Consider the following 14,343-nt stretch of genomic DNA (forward strand, 5'->3'; position numbering starts at 1 on the left):
ATTTGAGGATTATGCAGATATGATTTTTTGTGACGGTAACTCAGTTCTTGCCGTAGCTGAATAGCAGCAACGGTTTCCGAATCGCAGAATACCGAACTGGAGAGTGTTTACTGGAGTTTACCAGGCATTTCGAGATACCGGTAGACTTTCCGGCGCTCGTATTGCAGCCGATCGTGGTGTTAATGAAGGCGCCAATGAAGAAGGCATTGTTCGTATGGTACACCGCAGTGTACACGTACGAGTACGCGAAGAATTGCCAGCCAGGTGTCCAGACTTAAGCCCGCTGGATTATTGGGTGTGGGGATGGATGAAAGAACTGGTTTACAATGTGAGAGTGGCAACGCGAGATGCTTTGCTCGGTCACATTCTGGACGCCGCTGAAGCTGCTACGTGCTACCCGCGCGGTTCACAACCGAGCGACAGCCTGTGTTGTGGTCGGCGGTGGCTTTTTCGAAAATCAGCTTTAAGCACCAATCAATTCAAATTAAAGGTAATTTCACGAAGTTAACTTTATATTCATACTTTAAATGTATCATGTATTATGCTGGTTTATTATTTTGTTCCGTTTATTTTCAGTAATCGTTACCTTCTATTCTGAGTTTAAAACGGTCAAACTCCGTAACCGTCCAAAATCGGACATATGTTAATATGAACTTTTTTGATCACAAAGACCTAGGAAATCACTTCCTGCAGTTATACCCTAAAGTCGTGAAACACCCTGTATTCAATAATGCCGTAACCGATTTGATCAACACGTTGCTAGGAAACAGCTTTATAAACACGGTCCAGCACGCAAAATAGATAAGGCCGTGTTTTCTTTGTGATCTGGGCCACGCCCAGTGCTGCGGACCAGTCAACTATCAGTCTGACACATCACATGTTTTTCTGTGTGGGCTGCGACATTCAACAATAGAGGGGCTGTGTTTTCTGTGCGTGGTCCGTGCCGAGATGATATGAGGGCAAACGGGACTGGGAATTTACTTCAGTTCCGAAGTCCCCAGGGAACAACTGTGTGACCAGAAGAAGAATTAGAAGGCTTAGCGTGCCGTTACATGTGATGTAATGTACATCGATATCGAGAGTTTGTGGTTTTGTGAGATTCTTATAGTTCCTGTGTTACAAATCCTTTGCCAAGAAACGGATAATGAAGACTAGTCGAGATAGACTGAGATGATTAGTGTGGAGTGATTGGAAATTGTGTAAATCAGCAATACGCGTAAAAATTATTTGTAATTACGACCTGTAGAATGTTAATAAATCAAATTACCAATCCCAACCCCGTCTTTAGTCGCTGATACACGTGATAATACGTTGTAAACCTGTCCTGTCCTTTCCGTTCGTTTTGTGGAAAATACATATCATAAAACATTGTAAGCTGGCAGCAAAGTACCACAGCGGTTACTCACAATTTTTCAAGTTTTGTGCAGGGCAATTTGTTTAGTTAGAAATATTTCTAGTCGGAATCTCTAGCTTCATACGACATACTGTTCCTCAATAAAGCTCCTTCTTTCTTCTGTTTCTCGCCCCTGATAGTACAGACAAAGATAGAGTTGACGGAATGTTCTGAGTATGAAAATTCAGTTCTGTGTTGCCCTGGAGTGATTCATTTTGTCACGACTCATAAAACGAGACCATCTAAATCGTGTCATTTAAAGCAGATTGTAGCTGAATTTGGAGATGATATATTATCAACTGACGGTGACATTTTAAGCTGTAAGATGTGTGACACAAAAATAGAGGCAGAAAAATGTTTCACGGTACAACAACATATCGGCCGCAACAAGCATATACGGGCACTGCAAATTTCGAACAAAAAGAAATCTATGCAAATGTTACTGCAACAATGTTCATCTGAAGGTGGAAATAGGTCATCGGATATTTTCAGAGATGTGTGTGAAGATCAAGTGTCTGAAAACTTTCCGCTTTTGGCTCTGAATGTTGCGTCTCAATTTTAAGATTGGAAATTGTGAGGCATTACCTAAATGTCGAGACTTGCGAAAAGTGTTTTACAGCCATTACATTAGTATGTCAACACCTGGACAGGCAACTAGGTTAAGAATGTTGATGATCAGCTTTTATGCGTAATCGCACTAGCAAGAAGCTCTGCTAACTCGGCCACTGGAGACGGTAATATTATTCAATACACAGCGATGAGACACCATGGGCCCGCCCACAACCCCAGGGAATAACCAATTAGAATATAACTTTGGAAATTGAGGACAACAAGGGGAGTTAACTTCCCTCTTTCGTCCACAGCCAATTCAGCAAGTTAAAATATATAAATTACTGAATTCAGGAGACATAGAGATCTGATCCAAAAACATAATATTGAGTTGTCAGCCGGAGGCTCTCTTCAATATGGGCCTTACGAGCGGAGGCAGTGGGCCTGCATTCTTCTATTTCAAGTAAGTCACGTTTACTCATATAAGCCATGTTGTTAAATATTATGGTTGATAAAGTGTGTGGAAAATAACGAAAGCAAACTCCAGTGTGCTCGGCGAGCCCTTAGGGGAGAGTAAGAATTATGTAACAAGTGATTGCCTAGGAAGATAGTCCGGCAATATGTCTGTGTATGGCGTATGTGTTAGGATTACTAGTAGTGTATCATGAATAGTAGGGAAACAGGATCGCATTGCACGATTAATACTTGTCTATAGTCAGGAGTCGAAGCAGAGAGAGAGAGAGAGAGAGGGAGAGACTCCAGTTTTACAACCCCGAAGGGGAGGTTCCTAGCGTAGTTTCAAGTAAATCCACTATGTAGTCCCGACTGAAAGTCGGCCTTGTTAATAATGTAAATATTGTAAATACGGTAAATATCAATGTAAATAGACCAGTGTACATAGAGTAGGATGTACGCAGGGAATTGTAATTCACACCTCCATAATCACCTTTCCACCACCGATCCCGCAGATCCTACCAAAGTGAAAGTCAGCAGCAGCCGAATGCGATGTTAGATAAGGGAGCTATGACAATATGTCAGGGGGTAGTTCCCACCATAGAGATGATAGACGATAAGTAGAGGCGGGTCAGACCCGGCACGCCCGCTCTACTCCAATAATAAGAGTTGACGAGGATGAAAGGGCCAGCAAACAGTAACGCTCGACTACCGCGCTATCGGCCCTTGGTAATTACATCACCTCTCTTAGGACATATAATAGATGGTGGCAGCTTTAAGTAAGTAAGGAAGCCCCGAAATAGGAGAATCCTAGCTGAGGGTAAGCTAGGATTATGGTGTTAACTCCTTACAGCGTAAGCTGTGGTAGCAAGAAGGGGACCTGCACGCCCCCCTGCACCACGGCGTTACAAGATGGTGGCAAGGAGGGATACATCCACGCCCCCCTGCCACCACGCCGTAACACTGAACAATGAACAACTGAAAATTGTTTCTGGGAGTCCGTCCCGGATGAATCCACACAAGGGGAAAACTACTTTTCCACGTAATACATAAATATATTGAAAATGGTTAGGAATAAAGTGCATGGGAAAAAGATTTTCGTTTCCTTTAAAATTAAAGTCCTTGCAGCACATTGGATAGAAACTAGGCTGGAACGCAGTGTCTGCCGCTACGAATTGACGGAGAAATATGTCTATTCCCACCAGGAATCGAACGGTATTTAAATATTCCATGTACTATAATAAGAATACCGAAACTAGATTGCAGTCACCCTGCCTCATTCCCGTGTCTGTTTCTCCCCTGTTACGTCATTCGTGTAGCTAGCATATCACCACATGAGACAAAATGGCGTTGTCAAGCACTGCTGTGGTGAAATAAATACGTGTTGTTTTGAAAAGTATTTGTATAACTCGTTTTTAGATAATATAAAGAAGCGCGTAATTTTAATTATGTTTCGTTAATCCATTACTTATTGGTACAGCGAACTGAATACGCACAGGTCAGTTTCTGCAGGAGTACAAAAGAATTTAGTTCGTCAACGAAGCACATTATCTGTGAGAGTCTTGGGAGACCGGAGGCCTTAGAGTATAGTGTGTTTTATAAATCACTGTACTGCCTTTGTTTATAAGGCTCATATGATTGTAGAAATAAAGTGTATCATCTCTTGAATGTGTAACTGGTGTACGTTTACATGAGACAGAGGAGAATAACATGGACATTGTCTTGTGCTCCTGAGAAATCACTCCGGCTTAATCCTCCTCATCTTGTGATAGACGCTGGGAGCATCAGTAAGTAGAACTGTAGGCCGCGCCATAGCTCAGGCAGTTAGTTGCTGGCTTCCCACCGCGGCGGCCCGGGTTCGATCCCGGGTCTGGTCAAGTGGGATTTGTTGTAGACAAAGTGGCGTTGGGGCAGGTTTTCTTCGAGTACTTCGGTTTCCCCTGCCGATCTTCATTCCACCAATTGCTCCACAATCACCCTCACCTACCATCTGGGGCTGGTAAAATAGGCCAGAAGTGGCAGCAGTACAAAAGGACGTAGTCCCACCCCACTAGCAATAAAAAAAGTAGAACTATATACATATATTTCTTCCCAGAGCGTCGGACAAAGTACGTAACTGAAGTACGATCCTTTATGGAAGAATCCGGCGGAGTGAATTGTGCGAATTTTGCCCTAGTACGTGGATCAAAGAACGTTTTCGTAATTGTTCAGTTTCGTAATTAAATTATCATTAAAAGAAGATAGACATAGTTCCTGTTTCTTACACATATACTTGTCTTTGGTTCATAAACATAGGTTATTTGAGAATTTTAAAATCCAATCCGAATTCTCTTGGAAAGAAAGCACTTACTTTTCCAGATGTTAACACGGTGTCATAGACAATAAGATTAATATTCACGTGCTTGCATAAGCTACCAGAATTTACTATTACGGTATTTGTAATAATATTTTTTCTATTCACTTTACATAAGTATAATAGGCCTATATAAAAGTAAGAAGTGAATTTGTCCCTGTGCTTAACTAATTAAGCACTAGGCCATGAAGGCGTATGGGGGAGTGGATGTACAGATCAATATTTTCTTGCCCTCGACACAAGTTGGAGGTGATTGGTCAGCTACACGCCCCGGTCACTTTATCCCCGAAGAAGAATTCCCTGTACCCATTAGTTAGGAAGCTTGGTGGCCTTCAAAACCAGTCCGAACGACGCGAAGAATAAAAGAATGTTACACCTACTGGGACTCGAAGTACGAAGCCTAGGCCGTCCGTCCCATATCCAGTCGCTCCTCCGACTGCGTTATCCAGGCTCCCGTGCTATATCATTACTTATTTACTTACTCTTGGAGCTGAGCACTTCTGGGGGAGCCGCCAACTCTGCAGCTACTCAAGAATTTCCCAGCATTTTATGGAAACCGAAGGTTCATTACTGTGTTCACAAGAGCCCTCCACTGGTCCCTATCCTGAGCCAGAACTATCCAACCCATAACATCCCATCCTATCTCTCTAAGATCCATTTTAATATTGTTCACCCACCTACGACTTGGTCTTCCCTGTGGTCTCTTTCCTTTTGGCTTTCCCACCAATATCCTATACGCAATCCTCGTGTCACTCATTCGTGCTTTATGACCTGCCCACCTCATCCTCCTTGACTTGATCATTCTACGTAATCTCGTAATTATACTTGGAGAAGAGTACAAGTTATGAAACTCCTAATTATGCAATTTTCTCCAACCTCCTGTCACTTCATATCTCTTCGGTCCAAATATTCTCCTCAACACCCTGTTTGCAAACACCCTTAGTCTATTTTCCTCCCTTAATGTCAGAGACCAAGTTTCACACCCAAGTTTTGTATATTCTAATTTTTATGTTTTTGGACAGCAGACGAGAAGACAAAAGGTTCTGGACTGAATGGTAGCAAGCATTACCCGAGTTCAATTTCATCTTACATTTCCTACTGAATCAGGTTTCGCTCTGTTATTGTTGTTCCCAAATATCTGAACTGTGCCACATTTTCAAAACATCTGTTTCCTATCTTTATGTCATGATTTTGCCCTGCATTTAATTAGTTTTACTTAGTTTTCTCTGTGTTTACTTCTAGACCAACCTCTTTACTTGCGTCAATTAAAGTTTGTGTGTTTTTCTTTATGGTATCTACGTTATCACCCAGTAGATTCACATCATCGGCATAGGCCAACAGCTGATGTGTCCCGTTCAGCTTCAGTCCCTGGATATTCCTAACGGCAGCCATGTCAACCATGCGGCCCCCATAGCCACAAAGTGCGGCCCTTCAACTTTTAGAGCTAATTGATATTAAAATCAATAAAAATTTTAGTAGAAATATTTTTTGTAAAGACAATTTCCCAACACACCAGAAGACAAGAAGTCTCGCGCAGACATAAATTAGCAGGCTACAGGAAAAGTGATTCTGAGAATTGCAGAAGGGTTTGTCCAACTAACGGTTTGTAAATTTCGTGAAGGACAAACTACTGTATTTCAGAAGGGTAATGCACTAAAATCCGCACAGCCTCAACACCCCAAGTATTTCCAAGAATCCCTTTGGAGGCATACTAAGAATGCAAGGAGGGTGGCAACTGACAGACAAGTGTAAGGGATTTCTACCTTCAAAACTAGCTTGCAAACCCCAGCCATTGTCTAATGGGCTGCTAGCAAACTTTGTCATTCAGTTCATTTTCACACAGCGACAGGTGCTGATGTTACCTTGTGATGAGCGTGTATAAAGGTTATAATTAAACAGTAACAATGTCGCTTTCAAAAAATTCAAGTAGCAAAAAAAGAACTATTGAAAGTGGGCGCCGTGTTTTTGAAGAAAAATGGGAAATCGCTAATTTTTGTTGTGAAATAGGAGGTAAAATTACATGTTTGATTTGTGGGCAAAATATAAGTGTTCCAAAAGTGTACAATGTAAGACGGCATTATGAAACCCATCATGAAAAATACGACCAGTATAAAGAAAAGTCAAGGGAAGATAAATTACGGGATTTTAAGGCTGCACTTGTCAAGCAACAGTCTTTGTTTACGAACGTGAAACGAGACAATGAAGCCGTTGTTAAAGCAAGCTATGTAATTGCAGAACTTATAGCAAAGAATTCTAAATGTTTTAGCGAAAGTGAATTTGTAAAAGAGTGTCTTGTAAAAACCGCAGGAATTGTATGTCCCGATAAGGTTCAAATTTTCAAAAACATTTCCTTGTAACGAAACACTGTTGCCAAAAGGGTTGATGATATTGCGACTAATTTAAGTGAACAGTTGTTGGCAAAAGTTAAAAGATTCACAGCATTTTCTATTGCAGTTGATGAAAGTGCAGATGTTAGTGGTGTGGCACAATTAGCTATTTTTATGCGGGCCTGTGATAATGACTTAATTATAACTGAGGAGTTACTAGACATAATTTCTCTTAAAAACACAACAACTGGTTAGGATATTTTTAACGAAGTGTAAAGTACAATCTTCCGTTATCGAAACTTGTGTGTGTAGCAACGGATGGGGCTCCTATGACTGGGAAACAGAACGGATTTGTTGCTAAGTTAATGGCCAAGCAGAAAGAAGCCTGTCCTAGTTGTAAGTTTCACCATATTCAGTGCATCATTCACTAAGAAGTTCTGTGCTCAAAAATCATAAAAATGAATCTTGTGTTGCAATTTGTGAAGAAAGTAGTAAATTTTATTAGATCTCGGGGACTGAATCAACGTCAGTTTTTTCTTTACTTAGTGATATTGGATGTGAATTTGAGAGTCTACCATACTAAGGAGAAGTTCGCTGGCTTTCGTGTTATAGGGTTTTAAAGCGCTTTTGGCTTCTTCGAGAAGAAATTAAGATTTTTTTTTTTTGGAAATGAAAGGCGAATGACCCGACAAACTTTGTGACGATAATTGGGTTCAGGATTTGGCCTTTATGGTGGACATTACCTGTCATTTAATTGACTTAAATTTAAAGCTACAAGGAAAAAGACAGCTTGTAGTTTCATTGTATGACAGTATTGAGGCTTTTAAATTAAAGCTCAAACTTTGGGAAGGACAGATGAAGAATGGCAACTTAATTCATTTTCCTACCTGCCAGGATTTCAAAAAGTCCCACAGTAATTCCGATTTTACCAGTTATATTTCCCAAATAAAGGACTTAATTAATGACTTTGAAAATAGTTTTAAAGATTTCAAATCGTGCGAGAACGATTTCTCTTTGTTTACGGCTCCATTCTCAATCGATATTCAGAAGGCAGATAGTAACATTCAAATGGAACTAATTGAAATGCAGTGTGATTCAATACTGAAATTGGTATCCCTCAATTTTTTTCTTGTTTGCCAAGCCAGTACTCTAAAATGCGCCAGGTTGCTACGAGAATACTGGCCATGTTTGGTTCCACCTACCTCTATGAACAGTTATTTTCGCTTGTGAAGGCAACCAAAACCACGCACAGATCAAGACTCACAGCAGAACATTTGTCTTCCATCCTAAAAATAGCATCTTCACAGAGTCAAGTAGCTGACATTAACGCTCTTGTATCCCGGAAAAGATGTCAGTTCTCAAGTACAAATCAGTAATGTAAGTAGTTTAATAAATGTTCATTTGGTTTTGTAGCAATTTTTATTGTTTATGTAGTTTTTCATCAATCATCATCATTCGAATATTTCAAGAAAAACAAACTGACTGACTGCATTGAATTAATAACAAACCGAATAAACATGAGACTTAATAGACAAAAAAAAACATTGAACTGGTAATTTAATTCATTCATGAATAATATTATTAACGATATTAAAGTGAAACAATACAGTTGTTGGTTTTTTGTCTTCCAAGTTAACAGTTTATGAAGTTCGACACGTGTAATTTTGATGTTATTAATTCAATGTTTTGCTATTTCTAACATAATTTCTTGTGTAATCTCTCTTTTTACATATTGAAAAGTTGTTTGATACTTCTCAAAAATGGCATTCTCTTGCTTTTTAAAACTGTAAGATATGTGACTTTAGGTAATTATATTGAAATTATTCCTAAATAATAAATAGAGTTAAATTTCCTTGTATCAAAATATAATGTATATTTCTATTTTGAAGTGCGGCCCTGGACTATTATTTATAGGGCTGAGGTGACCCTCTGTACAAGTTGAGTTTGACATGCCTGTTCTAAAGCAAAGTTGAAAAGGAGTGGCGATAAAGCATCTCCTTAGGTGGGTCCCTTGTCACCACGATATGGCGCGTCCTCAGGTTGCGGATGGAGGAGACGTCCTTCAGTTTTGCAGGGAAGCTGCGAATATATTGAATTAGTAGTCGCGGACAGCCGACAAGGGTGGCCCTCCAGCTTGAAGGTTGGGCATGGGGCTAACAACTCACCTTAAAAAATGATTATGTTACGAAAATGAGCACGAAGCCTCGTGCTATATCATCATGATCTAGAAATAATAGGAAGTTGATCGTATAAGCAAACACTGCCTTATCACGATTTGAATCGAGAATACTGCTCATTACACAAATGAATTCACCTTATTTTTGAGCCCTGAAGGACAAATATGAAAAAGATTGCCATGAAGTGTTCTAGTTGCTAATTCTAACAATATTTACGAAAATACCTAGAATTTTGTTGGAGATGTTAAATTTTGAATCTATTGTTTCTAAATAGTATGTTTTTTTCTCTCTTTTTGACTAGAACCCTCAGAAATACTTGTAAAGACATATTCAGTGTTTGCAAAAACATCTGACTTTCTCATTAATTGGTCGGTCTGTTAAATTGCCGCTGGTCCTAGCCGGCGCAGTCATTCTTGGGTGCGATTCTCGTTGGGACACATGATCAAGGTTTCTGTTCATATATCTCACACATGCACGTGCTTTAGAAGTGCGGTACCTCCTCGACAGGGGAAGGGTCGGTCTTTCTGTGTAAGCGCAACGTTTGTTCCACTGTACGCAACTAGGTCTCTAACTGGCTGCTAATAGGCCGCTGGTCCTCGCCAGGAGAGGTTCGAAGTTCCTTGAGGTTCATGACCCTATGTTGCAGTATGACGGCTCTGGGAGCCTTCACATTCTCCCTCCAACCTGGAGGAGCAGGTCCCAGGATTTATATCCCCCAGTGACAGGGTGGCCCAGTTATACCCCAACGAAACAGGTTCCTTTGGTCACCTTGTACGAGTCACAAGGGTACGTTAAGCCGGTCGGTTAAATTGACGCTGGTCCCCGCCAGCACAGTCAATCTTGGCTTCAGGTCCCACGAGATCTATGACACAAGATTTTTGTTCTATTCTAGACAGGTCATGTAGCACGAATGGGGGAGAGGAGGAATACGTATAGGATATTGGTGGGAAAGCCAGAAGAAAAAGACAACAGGGAAGACCAAGGCGTAGGTGGGTTGACAACATTGGAATGGATCTTAGAGAAATAGGATGCGATGGTGTGGATTGGATAGATCTGGCTCAGGATAGGGACCAGTGGAGGGCTTTGTGAATACGGTGATAAACCTTCGGGTTCCATAAAGTGCTGGGAAATTCTTGAGTAGCTGCAGAATTGGCGGCTCCTCCAGAAGGGGTCAGCTCCATGAGTAAGTAAGTAAGACATGCACGTGCTTTAGAAATGGGGCCCTATATTTCCAGGAGCGGTGTGGCCGGTCTTTCTGCGCAGGCGCTACATCTGTTTGCCTCGGAGATTCAGCACGAGAATATCCGCTCTGTCACAGTGGCAGATCGCCCTATATTCGTGCTTAGGCAGTTTTTGCTAAAAGCGACTCACCGTTAAGAATGAATCAAGCACTGTATCTTAGTGTTCACTTCTTGTCGTAACTGAGTGAGTGGGTTTCCAGTTTCGTGTGTGCGACTTCCTGGGTTGGATTGTCCACCTGGAAACCGGCCACCAAAGTTTCGTTGTTTCCTTTAGTCCTTCCAGACGGATGCATGGAATGAATGAGGAGAGGGAGTTACAGGTTTGTGTGCAAGCAGGTAAGAATAGAAGAGTTCGTTGGACTATTGTTATTCACATTCTAAATCATATGTAATTATATTTTTAATATAACATTACAAGTGAAGTGAAATACATATGCCTCGTGATATGCATTGTTTGATTTTAAACTACTTAAACAGTCAGTAAGCAGTAGTCACAGCAAATATTTGGCATAGAAACTTAACGTGAACAAAAGTGTGCGTGTATAATCCCCGTGAGGATAAGAAGTGGTCCATCTGCAGCTGGTCGTCTCCATTTCAGAATTAAAGGGAAATTCCGTTACTACGGTCGCCGGAACACTGAAACAGACACAGAATTGTGAATGTTTATAAAATTTCTATGAAAATTTCATACTGGGTAAGGATCGACAAACACTTTTCTGCTTCAAAGGGACTAGGATACCTTAGTGAATAGTGTGACTAGAATAGGGTTGAACAGGCATGAGACAGAATTTGATCTCTGTCGTGGACAGTGATTTATTCTCCTGTCCAGTGTTCACACCAGCTCTGGCGCCATACATCGTCATGTCCAATGGCAAAATTTACTACTCCATTATCAATTTTTAATTCATATAATCTGTCATTCTTAATTTTGTGTTTGAAAATATTTTCTCCCATTATTTCAGCATTGAAATATCCTAACAGACAAAACTAACTAACTAACTGAACAATTTACTAACTCCATGGAGATGAGCCTTGTTTTTAAAAACTGCCACTCGCTTAGCTACTCAGGAATTTCCCGGCATTTTATAGAACCCGATGGTTCGTTACACGTGTTCACAAGCGTTCTCCACTGATCCCTATCCTGAGCCAGATGAATCCAGTCCACATCTCCCCATGATATTCCTCTGAGATACACATCTATATTAACCTCCCACCTACGTCTATTCCTCCCTAGTGGCCTCTTCCAATCTCGTTTTTCCAACAAACTCTGATGACACACAAACTTTGTGGTGTTTCTGGTGTTAATTAAATACACACTCTGATTCTTCATAAAGGGATCCTTTGTAACGTTAGTTTCTTCCTCCTTCTGGGCATGTACATGCACATTCGGAACAGTGACTCTAATTAAGAGGACCTCCTTCAAAATATCCTTGAGTACTTTACAGTGAGTGATGAAGCACTTTGTATCCACGGAACTTACCACATTTACAAGTACCTCCGTCACAGAATGCCCTCTCGAAATAGATAGTGTGCTCCCTCTGGCACGTGGCCCAACACTTCTGGAAATCGCAGGCTGCATCTAAATAAAGAAAGGGCACAAAATAAGGATGGCTCTGAAGACTATTTTTCAATTCTCAACAAAATGTAAATAGAAATTAAATTCTACCGGTAAGAAAGAAACTCCCATTTTTGTTTCTGTTTCAAGTTTCGAAGGTAAAATCTCAGACACGATAAAGGAATATGGTTTGGAGAGTACTGTATCTTGGATGTAGCACCTGCAGTATGACAGAGGCTTACCGATGTTACAGAAGAATATAGTGCCTCCATTTTCAGGTTCGAATAGTAGGATGAACGATCACGGTGATCGGTTTGTTTCTTAATGTTTGCCTTATTCTTCGACACCGAAACATAAATTTCTAATAGACTACATGGGATTCATCTCAGAAGATAGTAGAATTTATGGTAATTATCGTGAAAACGTCAAATCCACAGAAAGGAGTTCAATTACCGGCGGAGGCAAGAGATGCTTCTATTCTTCCTAACGTTCAAAGTGCCACTGGGTCCAAAGCAGTCTCCCACATTTAGGTTAGTGATTTGTGAAGTGTGTAGAACAGTGATAGCATAATTCTTACGTGTAGTTACGAATTGTAAGTGTTGTATACATACAGTTACCAATGCAACCTCCGTATATAATCACTCACACACGTGACGGTAAGTTAGCTTACCTGCAGGGTATTGTGCGATGAAGGTGCCGAGCACGACCAGAATTGCAAACAGGAACACAGCAGTCCTCATTGTAGCGAACTTGGAGTTTCTGGGGTATCCTTGGTATGATGGAGTTCTCAAGATGCTCACACAGACTGCGTGTTGCACAAATAAGACTATATATCGAGCAATTTATCTATATCAAAAAGTGTGTCACATGAGAATAACCTCTCAGCTCCAGAATCTATGTAAAGTCCGTAGTTGCCCTATATATAGGCCAAGATACCGAGAATGTTGTCTTGTTTCACTTCCTTGTGTATCTCAGCCACATCACAGGATGTGTTTTAGCACATCCTGTGATGTGGTGTATATCGCGCATTCGTTGTTTTCTTGTGGCCAGAATTTCGTTGTTATTGAAGTCGGACATTTTTGCTAAGATTTCGCATTTTGCCTCCCCTCCCATATTTCTTAGGCGCATGTGTGCAAGAAGGGATTAGAACAATCTAATTCCGTTTCTATCGTTATCACGCGGTCCCTGCACACCATGGACAACAGACGGAAGATCTGGACTATAGAGCATAACAGAAAATTCCGGTGTTAGCCCCGGTCAAAACGCGCAATGGATCTGACGTCATTCATTCAGTCCTTACCAACGAGCAGTGTACAGGGGAATGAGTTTTGAGATCTTTATGAAGGAGAGAAATTTGGATGGTTTTCTTGTTGGATGTTCAATAGTGTTTCGGCAGAGGCTGTGCTTCTATCTTTATCAACAATGAAAACTGAATCAGTAGTTTCATTTGGATCAAAATATCAAAATGTTTTTCAATCTTATGGTTCACCATGCTCAATTTTTCTGCGTTTCGCCATACCGCAGTTGTAACTGCATACCTGGATGTGTATTGAATAACATGAAATTAATCTGTCACTAGTTCGATTCGTTAAGGCGGCAGACATAGACATGAAGCCGTTACGAATCCCATTACCCTGACCAATGGGTCACAGGCGGCCGTCTCTATCTCGCCTTCGGAACGTTATTAGCAAACTCAGGCAACTGCTGGTACACGAGTTAGTTGTAGTTGCAGAGCGGCAGGAATTCTGCCTGAATATCACGTGTTGTATCAGTAAACTGAAATGCTTTAATTATTTAAACTGTAAGAGTCCAGAATGTACGTGTATGTCTTCCCAAGCAGTAGCACAGGAATAATAACCAGAGTTACCTTCTCGGAGCTGTTGGGATTCCTCGCTGCAGTGGCAACCAACCTGCTTTTGCGTGTGCCATTTGCTACAGTTCTATATATCCCCGGTTGCTTACTGAGATACTCGCTGGCTGTTGTTACAATAGAACCTACTTAGATTAGGAAATATGTCATCATTTAGCGTTAGTTTATGGCTTTATTGTTATTTTCCTCGTATGTTTTACAGTGAATTCGCGGTGATGCCTCTTATTCACTTCCTTGTTTCTAATATTTGAGCCACAACTTCCTTGTTTCAACGTCAGAGGGATTAATATTTCAACCAGTTAGAACTGGCTTGACGTCTAAAGAATTAGTCTGAGATTACTTATAGGAATGTAAGGCAATAGCCAATGAATTTAAGAGAATATAAGTAAGTATTTATTGCTTTTTACCTTAACGGATTTGCTGAG

The sequence above is a fragment of the Cryptotermes secundus genome, unplaced genomic scaffold (assembly GCF_002891405.2).
Source record: "Cryptotermes secundus unplaced genomic scaffold, Csec_1.0 scaffold585, whole genome shotgun sequence".
Classification (NCBI taxonomy): Eukaryota; Metazoa; Arthropoda; class Insecta; order Blattodea; family Kalotermitidae; genus Cryptotermes; species Cryptotermes secundus.